Source organism: Sinohyriopsis cumingii, chromosome 5 (genome assembly GCF_028554795.1).
Source record: "Sinohyriopsis cumingii isolate HCF-2022 chromosome 5, ASM2855479v2, whole genome shotgun sequence".
Taxonomy (NCBI): domain Eukaryota; kingdom Metazoa; phylum Mollusca; class Bivalvia; order Unionida; family Unionidae; genus Sinohyriopsis; species Sinohyriopsis cumingii.
This window is the reverse complement of record NC_142965.1, coordinates 62,558,099-62,571,723: the sequence shown is the minus strand read 5'-3', so window position 1 is coordinate 62,571,723 and position 13,625 is coordinate 62,558,099.

The window sequence follows — 13,625 nt, the reverse complement described above, 5'->3', positions numbered from 1 at the left end:
AGTTTGTACGGAGGAAGAACCAATGCCACCTGTTTGCTGTACCAAGCCGACGAAGAGAAAGGAGAAGAAATCAAAGACTTGGACGTGTGTTCGCTGTATCCCTACGTGTGCAAATATTGTCGCTTTCCTGTAGGGCAAACACAATTGTTGACGGAACATTTCGACCTGAAAAACATTCGACAATACGAAGGTCTGATCAAGTGTAAAGTTTTGCCTCCCAAGGACTTGTACCATCCTGTGTTACCTCACCATTGCCAAGGCAAACTGATGTTTCCCTTGTGCCGTACTTGTGCCGAAACGTGCAACCAAGATCAGCCTTATCAGCACACCCAGGAAGAACGGGCCTTGACGGGAACCTGGGTCAGCGTAGAATTGTTCAAAGCTCTGGACATGAGATACCAACTGTTAGAAGTGTACGAAATTTGTCACTTTCCCAAGACACAACAATACCACAAGGGTGACCCCACGCAGAAAGGCATTTTCACCGACTACGTGGATGCCTTTTTGAAACTGAAGCAAGAAGCCAGCGGCTATCCTTCCTGGTGTCACACTCCCGAAGACGAAAAGACATTCAAAGAGAAATACTATGAACAAGAAGGCATCTCTTTAGACCACATCGAGAAAAACGAAGGCAGGCGATCGTTTGCCAAAGTGATGTTAAATTGCTTGTGGGGTAAAATGGCACAAAGACCGTGTTTACCCAAGACGGAATATTTGACAGAACCTTCCCGCTACTTCCAGATGATTCACGACAAATCCAAATACATGAAACACGTGGACGTCGTTCGTGAGGATTTGATCTTGGTCAATTACGAAGAAGATCTGGACTTTGTACAAGACGACCCTTTTGGAAATGTCATCATTGCGGCTTACGTGACAGCCCATGCTCGCTTAAAATTGTACGATGCTTTAGAACTGTTAGGGGAACGCGTCCTGTACTTTGACACGGACAGTTGCATTTACATCCATCACCCGAGTCAACAGCACCCTAACATCGAAGGAGACCGTTTAGGAGCCTGGACAGACGAGCATCCCGACGACAAGATTCTAAGTTTCGCCAGGTGCGGTCCAAAAAATTACGGTTACGAATACCGGGACAAACAAGGAGAAGTGCACACGCAGTGCAAAGTGAAAGGATTGACTCTGAATTATCGTTCCAGTCGAGTGGTCAACTTTGGCGTACAGAAAGAAGCCTTGCAGTCTGGACAGGATGGAAACTTTAAAGTGACCACCTATCAACCGAACAATATTGTACGTTTACCCACTCACCACATCGTCAGTCGACCCTTGGAAAAAGTCTATCAAATCCGAGTGCGACTTCCCAATCATTTCACCTTACCGTAGGGACACGTCGGTATTGGTCTGTATATAAAAAGGAACCCTAGGCAAGATCAATATTTCATTGTGAGTACCAAGACCGAGCGAACAAGATGAATACTTTCAGAGAAACACAAAACAAGTTTAGAAAGACACAATTCAAGTGTGGGGCTTCTGAAATGGAATGCGATTGTGAGCCTTGCGATGGGTACGATGCTCTACGTTGTGACCTTAGCGATGCCGTAAAGCATCATGGGAACTTTGTTCTCACTACCCCTATCATGCAAAAGGGATGCTGTGCGTGTCAAACCTGAGGGATGCGAAAGCGATGCCGCTCGTCCTCTTGGACATTTTACTGGGTTTCGTTTTGAAGGGGGATGTTCACCTTCACGTCTACCCCCCTACGGATGTCATCCAGCCCTGAGCAAACTCCTGTCCATGTCACCCAACCCTCATCGAAACCAACCTGTGAAAGACGAATATTCGTTTCCTGTGCGTTTGTCGGAATACTGCGACTTTGAAAATCGTCTTCAATCGTTCAAAGGAAAATGGCCTAAGTATCTGGGAGGACCGACCCCCGAAGAATTAGCCAGAGCCGGATTTTTCTACTTGGGCGAAGGAGGTAAAGTCAAGTGCTTCAGTTGCGGTGTGTCACTTCACCACTGGGAACCGCAAGATTAGGCCTACGTAGAACATGCTCGATGGTCACCGAATTGTCATTACTTACCCTTAGTGGGACCGAGACATTGAAGTAACTTACCATAATCTGTTCATGGATACTTTACAAGAGAACATTCGTTCTTTGCCTGTGGAGTTGAGAGAACGTATTTACCGAGAACTGATCAAAATACAAGTGAAACGCAAACGCAAAGTTATTCATCCGTTTTTAAATTATGCTCTGTTCCAAAGTATAAGAAGACTGATTATGAGTGGATATTACATCAGGCACAAAGGTAAACGAGGCTATTGGCCACCACCCAAGGATTCCAAAAACAATGTATATACTTATGGATACTTTACAAGAGAACATTTTGGGTTTGCCAGTGGAGTTGAGAGAAAGGATTTACCGAGAACTGGTGAAAATACAAGTCAAACGTAAAGAACAGTTGCATCCGTTACGTCAATAGATCTTTAACCACTGGTACCTGAATGGTATAAAAGAACTGATTCGTCAGAAATTGTTTCAGTGGTCAGACCTTGTTAGTGAGTTAGTGAATGAACGAAATGTTCATCATTTTGGTTACTTCGAGATTCGCCTAGAGCAACGCATTGAGGAAGACGAGTTAAAGGATTACCAACATATGTTACGTGGAATCTGCTTAGTGGAAGAGTAAACATCTAATCGAAGTTTGAACTGTAGGATACAGTATTATAGATTTCCTACTGGAGAACGAAGATGTCTGGGTAGAATGTACGTGTATTGCTTCCGAAAAAAAGAGAGCATAAAAACAGGAATCCATGCCACGGCTTATGTCACAAGTGATTGAACAGATTCCGTGGAAGGAACTCAATGACCATATTCAAACCGTGGATCATTACCATCGATTATTACAAGAACTGTATCCATTCAATTTGGGTCGACAAGTGGTGTGTGTCTTAGTGACTTGTTTTCTAGGATTTCGTTTACCAGCCGATTCCTTGTGGACTCTTTACGATCAGTACTTACCATACCCCCATGGCCTTAAATGGTCACGAAAAACTCCTTTTGCTCAAAGCCTTGCGGTTTCATCTGGATACTTCTCGACCTCTACGGGAAAAAAAGATTCGTCAACTTTTAGCTACCCAAGACGTGTATGACGATGTGTGTATAGCTTGTGACTTACATCCCCATTGGACAGACGTCCGTGCCTGGAAAGAATGGGATTTTGAGGCTTGGACCCAAGAAGTGGCCTAGTATGCACGAGAGTTGTTCAAGGAAAAAAGTTACTTTTCAACCTGTGTTAGTGACGGTGCCAGAAGAACACGTCACCCAGGACGGGACTGTCGTGGACAGGCCTGAAAGACCCTTTCGGGAGGACACTTGTGTGACCTTACCCCCGTAGAACTGGTCAGAACTTTACCCAAAACATGTTGTACAGACACTTGTGTTTATTCCACGTTAATGGTTATCATGTGCCTTTTATCCTTGTACTTAAGCCTTTGGCTTTTATGTATTTTTGTCTTTCGTATTCATGTTTGAAACATTCAATAAACGTGTTCTGAAAAAAATTATATAAACTCTCGTCTTGTTTGTTTTCGTGTCACAAGTGACATCCCTGACACTATGGCTACCTCTGCTGTCTCTGCTCCCTCTTCCTCTACTGTCAAAGTCATCGACGAACACTTAGATCGTGCCAGTTGGGAGGCTTTGCATCTTCGCCATCCCTTTAACATGCTCATTGCTGGACCTAGCGGTTCAAGCAAAACCGAATTCGTCAAACGTTTGATCGAACATAAACATCATTTGATCGATCGGCCACCTCAGCGGATCGTGTGGTGTTACAAAGAGTGGCAGTCGGCGTACAGCCTCTTGCGAGAAAGTCAAGGCGATTCCATCGTGTTTGTGGAAGGCATTCCTGAAGAAGACGACGGCATCGTCTCTGACTCCCGTCAAACCCATTTGGTCATTTTTGACGACATGTTAGGAGAAGACGAAGAAGAAATTAAACTTTGGTTCACGCGCAAAGGGCATCACCGTAATGCCAGTGTCGTTTACATCACTCAAAATTTGTTTCAACAAAGTAAAGCCCATCGCACCATCAGTCTCAATGCGCATTACGTGGTCTTGTTTAAAAGCCCTCGAGATAAATCGCAAGTACAAGTCTTAGCCAAACAGTTAGGAACGCCTTGGCTGACTCAGGCGTACGACGATGCCACTCAAACTCCACACGCCTATTTACTGGGCGATTTGAAACCTACGACTCCCGAGGATTTGCGATTTCGTACCAACTTGTTTCACCCCTGGGGCCAAGACGGAGGGACTGTCCTGTACACGTCTCCGTCCTCGACTTAATTTCACTCCACAAAAAAAACTATAAAAACCTCAGACCCTTTTCGTCTGTCTCACACACATTTTGAACATGACGTCCCTTCAGTCGCATCTTCCCGTCAAATTGATTCGTGCCTTGTATGGCATCAGTCGAGAAAAAAATCCACAAATACGAGCTCGTTTCTTAGAAGCTAGTCTCAAAGAAGTCTTACGATGGTTCACGGTGACGGCACGTCAATTACTCCAAGGAATCATTCAGATTCCTCATCAAACCAAACGCTTTTTCGATCGAAACAAAGTCGCTTTGACCCAACTGGCCGATCCCCGCATCGACACTCAAACCAAAAAACAAATCATTTTGAAACCTGGAGGGAGCGGTACTCTAGGAGGGGTCATCATTCGCTCTCTCTTAAGATGGGATCCTAATGCCCCCAAACTTCTCCCCAAGAAAAAAGTCAAACGAAGCTCCAAGAAGAAGAAAAAGACCAGACCCCCAAGGAGAACTTCTCCAGTGGCGGGACCCTCCTCTTACCAGACACCACCACCCCGGAAAAAGAAAAGAAGCCCCCAGAAAAAGAAAAGTCCACAGAAGAAAACTAGTCGCAAGAGAGGCACTTCGGCCAGGGCGCAACCTTACACTCGCAAACCACCTACCTTCATCTCCGGCAGCCTCACGTTCATCCACTTCTCCGTTGATGACACCAAGAACTGAAGAGTACTTGGAGACGTTGATCATACCAAGAACTTCTCCGTTATTGACCCCAAGAAGAACTTCCCCAGTGGCAGGACCCTCCAATTTAGCGGCAGTGGCTGCTGCTCACAAAGTACCTTCTCCCAAAATCAAAGTCCAAGAAAGATCGGGCATGTTACAAAGTTTACTGGATTTGTAGAAGCAAGAACTGGCTCGATTTAGTCCGTTGCGTACCCCTGCACGACGTGTCATGCCTGTCCTCAAACTCATACGACGTAAAGACAATCAGTGGCGACGCGTTCCAGTATAAAAAAGGCCTGTGACTAAGTCGGGGGTATCAGTGTTTTTGGTGCTCCTGAAGACTCAAAGATGTCACCCTCCAGAAAACCCCAAGGAAAGAAAAGAAAAGGACTGCCTCCTCGTTTAGTCAAACATGGAGACATGTTATCTGTCCTGTCCAAAGCTTCTCCACCTCTACGAAAAAAACTCATTCAATCAGCCTCCAAAGAGGTCATCGATACCATGTGCGAATGTTGCTTGAAGGTCTTGAAAGGCACGATCCCTTTGTCCAAACACCAGAAACAATGCTTAGGCAAACATCGTCACGTTCTTCGCCAAATGATTCAAAAGAAAATTCCCATTCGTCAAAAGAAGATGTTGGTCCAACGTGGAGGCATTTTACCCCTCTTGTTAGGTCCCTTACTGAAAGGAGTCTTGGGAACCATGTTGGGAGGACTGGTGGGAGCAAGATAAAAAGGCCCTCGGAAGTCCCAAGATCTCAGAATCGACCCCTGACAACTCCATGGAAGGACGAAAACTAGCTTTAGTGCCTTACAAATGATGGATGGAATACCATCGTTGGCAAGAACAACGCACCCCGCATTTACCTCCCAATCACCATTTGAGCGAAATGTCCCAGTTACAACACGAATTGCAGTCCTTGATGGATCGCCAAGATTTGTCCGAAACAGAAAAATCGCAAAAGTACGGTCAACTCTTGCAACGACTGCAACTCTTTCACCAGAATGCTTTAGACGAAACAGCTCTACCCACTCTAAAAGATTTTAAGACCTTGATGAAAAGTCCAGCACCATCATCACTACCACCACCGACACTGCCAGTGACCAAGATAGAAAAAGGAGAAGAAGAAGAAGAAGGGTTTCAAACTCCACCAGCAAAAGTACGCAAGTTAACAACACCACCTACCTCCAGAATTGGATGGATTAAAAAGATGATGACCACCCCTTCTTCATCACAAGAGAAAAAGAAAGTGAAGACAGAAGTGAAGACAGAAGTGAAACAAGAACCGATATCCCCTGTTCACACATCCTCCTCGACACCTATTGCTGGTCGCACACGCAAAGCATTGCAATCCAAGAAAGTACCCCAAGAGAAAAAGAGTAGCATCCTCCAAGAGTGGGTGTCTTATTAACACACAAACACAAAAAATGGAAAAAGTGTTAGCCAGCATTTACTACGATCCCTCGCATCCTGCAGGTTACGCAGGAGTTCAAAAATTGTATCGTGCTGCCAAAATGCGACTGAAAAGTCTCCGTTTACCTCAAGTGCAACGATGGTTACAAGAACAAGCTACCTACACTTTACACAAACCCATTCGACGCAAGTTTGCCAGAAGTCGCACCCGAGTGGAAGGCATCGATCATCAATGGCAAGCCGATTTAGCCGATGTCTCTCATTTGGCCAGCTACAATCGTGGCTACAAATATCTATTTTGTGTCATCAACGTCTTTTCCAAATTTGCCTGGGTCGTACCCTTGACTTCCAAATCGAGCAGAGAGTTAGTGCGAGCCCTGCAACGGGTGTTGAAACAAAGTGGTCGTCACCCTCTTCCATGGCAAACGGACAAAGGTACCGAATTTCTGAACCAAGCATTCCAAAAAGAATTAAAGAAACGTGACATTCATTTTTTTACCACCGAGAATCCTGAAACCAAAGCCAGCATCGTGGAACGTTTTCAACGCACTTTGAAAGAACGCATGTGGAAATATTTTACGCATCACCACACTCTGAAGTACATCGACATCTTACCGCACCTGGTGCAAGCGTACAACCAATCTTACCATCGAAGCATCGGACGTGCTCCGCAAGAAGTGACTCCCGACAACGAAGTGCTGGTGTTTGAGCGCCTGTTTGGTACGTCCCCGACGAGGGCTGTCCCCAAGAAAAGTGGAGAGTTGACCGTAGGAGATTGGGTGCGCATTGGCAAAACTAAACGCACTTTCGACAAAGGTTACTTACCTAACTGGACGACCGAATTGTTTCGTGTCACTGGACGAGTGCATGGCCGTCATCCTGCCGTCTATAAATTGGAAGACATGAACGGAGAAGTGCTCAAAGGAACGTTTTATTTGCCCGAGTTACAACGTGTCACCAAAAAAGAAGACGACGTGTACGACATCGAAAGCATTCTCGAACGCAGAACCCGTAAAGTGGGCAAACGAGGTGTCAAAGAAGTCAAAGTACGTTGGAAAGGATATCCACCCAGTTTTGATTCTTGGATCGACACGTTGTGCTGTTACACGGCCAAATTACCTCAGGCCATCCAGTTAGATCACGAAGCCCATTGGGAAGTGGCTTTAGTGGAAATGATTCACCCTACACAAATCCAAAACATCACTGAAAAGCAAAACACTTTTGAGGTGGAAATCCTGAGCGAACAATTGCAACAAGCCATGAATAACATCGGGTTTTCAGGGATCACAAGACCATCCAGCAATCCAGCCTTAAGTATCTATATCTTGAAAATTCCGTCAGGGTTTTATTTTAGTGGTGAACATTTGGTGGACACCATTGCTTCCAGGTTCGAGTTAGCCTTTGGCAAAGCCCTGAACAGAATCAAAAAAAGTGTGAAGATTGAGTACCATAAAGTGGCTCATAGTCTCATGATCAAGATACGGACACATTGTTCCTCAGGTTCAATGGTAGTTTGTTTGAAATTTTGGGTGGACATGCATAAAAGGTCGCAAACAATTTGAGCCCCAAGATCAACAGTAATATTGATTTTTACAGAGCTTTTGGAAACCCGGTAGAACTGAACCAAGGACTGAATTTGATCTTCGTGTACTCCGATGTGGTGGGACACACCTCCGTACCGTTACTGCGTGTCATTCCTTTCAAAGTTGATAGTACCACGACCAATGACGAGGAAGGTGGAAACACTTACCACGTTCACCGGGAATTTGTACATCCTCATTATTTGCCTGTCAGCAAGTCGTATTTGGACACGGTCAACATTGCTATAAAAGGAGATTTGGGACAAAATCTCCCATTCACCAAAGGAAAAGTCACGGTGAAACTCCATTTTCGAAAACGGTTCTCGTAAGTCATGTGTCCAGTGTACCGAGGGGTTGCTCGACAGCGAGGACACGGTTTAGGAGATATGCTGAAATCGGCCTTTCGTTCGGTGGCCTCAGTCTTGAAACCGATGGTGACACAAGGATTGCACGCCTTGAAAGATGCGGCACTGACGCAAGGCAAAGAATTTCTCCAAAATATCATCATCGACAAACAAAACCCTAAAGAAGCCTTCATGAGGGCAGGCAAAAATGTCTTGCTGCAAACGGGGAAAGACCTTTTGGTCCGCCGAAAAACACCTATAAATGCCCTGCACACTACCGAGTCAGGCATTCGGCAAGGACAAGGCAGAAAGAGACGACGAAGAAAACACCCTTTCACCAGACTTCGCACTTCTAAAGCGAGAAAGGCAAAGAAAAGAAGAACCGTTCGAGACTTAGACGTCTTCGATTATTAAAGTATTGAGACGCAGAAAAAAATGATGCACCGAGAATCTTGCGCTTGTTCCAAGTCGGAACTGGATCTGTTTGCCATGCCGCCCACCATGATGACCATACAAGAATCCCAGTGGGTGGAATTTCATCCCGTCTCCTCATTGACCGATTCCGCTCCCATCGAGTTTGAAATCAAAGGACAACCCGAAGATTACATCGATCTGAATAGCAGTTACTTGTACCTGAAAGTCAAAGTTCTAGATAAGACAGGAGGTGATATAGACACTGATTTAGTAGCTCCCGTCAACAATTTCATGCATTCCTTGTTCAGTGGAGTGGACTTGTACTTGAATAACAAACTAGTCAGTAGCAGCATGGATACTTACCCTTAGCGTGCGTACCTGGAAAATCTCTTGACGTACGGAATAGACGCCAAGAACACTCATCTCAATGCCTGTTTGGTATGGGAAGCTGACGAAGCAGGCCACTTTGAATTATTGGAAACTGATACAACTGATAAAAAGAAAGAATACAATGAGGGATTTGTAGAACGAAGAAACAGAATCATGGGACCCAACAAAAGTTTAGAACTGATGGATCGTTTGCATTTGGACATGTGGTTGCAAGAAAAATATTTGCTGAACGGGATGGATGTTCGCCTGAGACTGAATCGTATCAGTACCGCTTTCCATTTATTGGCTGATACTGACGATTACAAAACCAAAATCCAAGAAGCCAGACTCTACGTACGCCGTGTGGAAGTGTTACCTAAAGTGGGAAACGACATCAGTCAGACGTTGAGCAGAACGACCGCCAAGTATCCGATCCGACGCGTGGAAGTGAAAACCTTCACCATTCCCAAGGGGCAAAGATCCATGATCGAAGATCATCTGTTCCAAGGACAGTTACCCAAACGTTTGATCGTTGGTATCGTCGAGAATGAAGCCTTCAACGGAGCTATCACTAAAAATCCTTTCTACTTTCGACACTTTGGCGTGTCCAAGATCGAAGTCAGTCGCGATGGCAAGACCTTGTGTACCCGACCTTTTGAACCTGACTTTAACAAGAAGAATTACTTGAGATCGTACTTGTCCTTGTACGAAGCTACCGGACAGTTAGGAACCAATACCAGTCACGGCATTACGTACGAAGATTATGCAGGAGGCTATGCTTTGTGGGCTTTCGATTTCACTCCAGACCAAGGCAGCGACGAGGGACATTTCCACCCTATAAAATCCGGTCAGATTCGTGTGGAAATTCAGTTTGCAAAACGAGACCCTGATGAAACGGTGAACGTCATCCTGTATGCAGAATTTGATAATACGATAGAAATCAACAGTTTGAGAGAAGTCATTCTAGACTATTAGAAACCATGGAAGACTGTTATCTATCTTTACAAAGTGGAGAAACTTTAGAAATGGAATGTGAGGAAACTGTGAAAGAAGAAGAAGTGATCATGATGAAGTCAAGATGGCCAGAACAAGAAGCTCATTTAGTCTCCTGTTTTGCCAAGCACTTGGTCGAAAAAATGACGGAATTGATCAAGAAAAATTGCTATGGATGTCAAAAACGATCGTCCCAGTCAAATTCAACACGATAAATGCCTGATGCTGAGTCAAGAAGAAAAATTGGACGAGTATCTGGACGAAGCTTGGAGTCTCATCTCGGACGAAGTCGTGTTGCATCAGTGGTATAAAGACTTGCGTGAACATTCTTGTCCACCATTAACCACTCAAGAGATCCATCGTATCGAAGCTCTCCTGAATCAGAGTGGGGAGACGAAGCGAAGAAACGGTTATTTGTCAGACATTTTCAAGCAAAAAGTCAGAATCGAATTGATGACATATTATTACCTGTGAAGAAGAAGAAAAAACCACACAAATGGATACCTGGGAACTTTATTACCTTTTGAACCACAGTTCGTATACGGCTTCTTGGAATCCTGTCGTCTGTGCTAAAGATGAACTCCCTCATTGCAAACCTCAAGACCATCTAGCTTATGTCATCAACACGGACGACAGTCATCTCCCAGGAACCCACTGGGTAGCCGTCTACTTTCCTCAAGAAGGATGTGTGGAATATTTTGATTTGTACGGATTGCCCCCTTTGGAAGACGATATCATTGACTTTATGAGAAGAAATGCTCAGACCACCCGATTCAAAAATGTGAAATTACAAGGCACAGATTCCTTGGTGTGTGGACAGTACTGTGTGTATTTTCTGCATCATCGCAGCCTGGGTCATTCCTTAGAACATTTAGTGACTCATTTTGATCCTCGTTCTTCTTCAAGAAACGATGTGAAAGTAGATCGATGGTTTTGTGACCATTATGCTTATCTTTTGTCTCAAGCTAGGAAACGTAGTGTCCATCAATGGCCTAATGACTTCCAACAGTGGAAATCACGATTTCATTCACAACGTTGTCAGCCCTGTTTAAAGTAGAGTGTGAATTGAAAAAAAATGTTTGTGATTTGAAAAAAAAATGTTTGATGTTATATGGTTGGATTATTGTTAAAAAATGTTAGAGTTGTTGGTTAGTGTTAAGTGATTTTGAATTAAAAAAATGTTGTGTTTTGAAAAAAAAATGCCTTTGTGGTTTGTTTGGGTATAAGAATGTTGATTTATGCTCTTTGACTTCTTACTATCCCTCTCATGACACTCATTGAACGTTGCGGCTCGAAAACCGTAGAGGGATGTTTTCCTTCACGTCCGCGCTTTGACTTTAAGAACCGGGGCAGTTTCCAGTCAAACCATCCATTGTCGACTCATCCTCCTACGAAGATGTGCTCCAAACTAGCTAAGCTAAACGAAGCCTACGTGAATTTGCATAGGGTCAGACAGTCTGATACCGAAGCCTGAAGAGATAGAGAATGTGAGAATGCTAAAAGTCACTGAAGACCTGATAGAAGAGCTCTTCAGAGAAGAAGTGAACAGGGAGAAAGAAGAATGGACAGAGAAGTACAGACTTCAGAGACAGCAGCAACAGCAACAACAACAACAGCAGCAGCAGCAGCAAGAACCCTGAACCTGACAGAGGCTTTGTCGATTGTCGTATCGACACCAAAGAGTTCTTCTTCTCTTTCCGAAGAAGCAGACCTATCGTCAGAAAGTTTATCCTCAGAGGACGTCGCATTCTTAGAAACTAAAAGATTGCCATAGCAAACAAAAAAAACAGCCCTTTTCAGGGCTACCCAATACTCTAGAAAAGAAATAACAATCCATTTGCCAAAGTGTGTAGGTAGAGTAGTGTGAATATAAACACTAACTCTTTTTTATAGTGTGAGGGTATGTGTTTGTGTATAAGACTGTGTGTTTGTAAGTGCTCATGTACGTTGGTGTGGATAGTAGATTAAGATCGTGTTTTATTTTTTTTTATTTTTTTTTTGGCTGTTTGAGGTGTGGGGAGAGTAGATTTGGGGGTTTGATTGGATTGCTTTGCGTATGTGAATAGTATATTATTTGTTTAATAAAATTTTTTAGAATAGTGATGGGCAGTATAAAAAAGTGAGTGAGTGTTTCTTTTAGGTCCGCGCGTTTGTTTGGTCATGATCTGGTAAGATCAATTTTGTTTTAGGGGGATGTTTTCCTTCACGTCCGCGCTTTTAGTATAAATTGAAACTCGCTCGGCAGTCTAGCTACCCTGTTCATTCGTTAACAAGACAATGAATACCAGAATTGTAAATTGGAGGTTAAGAACCAGTGTGCACTACGTGAACGAACTAAAATTAGCCAGGGAGATGATAGAAGGATTAATTGAAGAAGAAGTGAAGAGACTGAGAGGGCTAATAAATCCCCCTTATGTCAGAGTAGGAACATTAAAAGAGGCCCTGGAGAAGGTAGAAGAAGTAAGAAGCTTTTTGGAAGAGATAGAAAAAAGGTCACAGTGGCCCTTTGTCAAAAGGAGTGTTGAAAGATTGAAAAAAGGGGAAGAAAAGATGAGAAAGGTGATAGATGAAGAAGTGGAGAAAATAAAGGACAGGTGGGCAAAAGATAGAAAAGAAGAAGAAAATAGAAAGAAAAAGGAGGAACTAGAGAAACTGAACGCTAACTGGATAAAAATCCAACAGAAGTTTCGATCCATGGGTCACCCGGACTGGATACCAGAAACAGAAAAGAAGAAGAAGAAAGGAATGATGGAAAAAATAAGGGGATGGATAAAGAAGTGGAGGAGTTAGAAGAAGAAGAAGAAGAAGAAACCCAAAGGCCCTTTTCAGGGCCATTCATAGGTCTCGAAAAGAGATTGACTTTCCATTGCCTACCCTTTTTTAAAATTTTAAAAAAAAAAAAAAAAATCCCATGTTAATTTCCACTTGTCACTATACAGGCCCACGATTTATTCCCATTGTCCCTATACAAGCCCCACAATATATTCCCTATGTTAATTCCCCCTTGTCGCTAGACAGGCCCAAAATATATTCCCTATGTTAATTCCCCCTTATCGCTAGACAGGCCCAAACTCTATTCCCCATGTTAATTCCCCCTTGTCGCTAGACAGGCCCAAAATATATTCCCCATGTTAATTCCCCTTGTCGCTAGACAGACCCAGGAATTTTTGCCCATGTTAAATTTCCCTTGTCGCTAGACAGGCCCAGGGTGGTTAATGTTAAATTTCCCTTGTCACTAGAGTTGCCCAGGGTGTTTTTTAATGCTAATTCCCATTGTCGCTAGGGTGCCCCACTTAACTACTGATAATGGTCCTAACGACCATGGGTTCATGCTTTGATTGCAGATGACTGTATTTTAAATCACGAGATGATTCAAAGCATTAAGCATATTCAGAAAATAATAGTTTTTCTTTCTTTTAATTTTGATTCGTTTGTATGCTTTGTTCTTCTATCCCAACACTTCCTTTATATTCCGATATCAACCCTCAAATAGGATTAACTGAAGTTCGAAATTT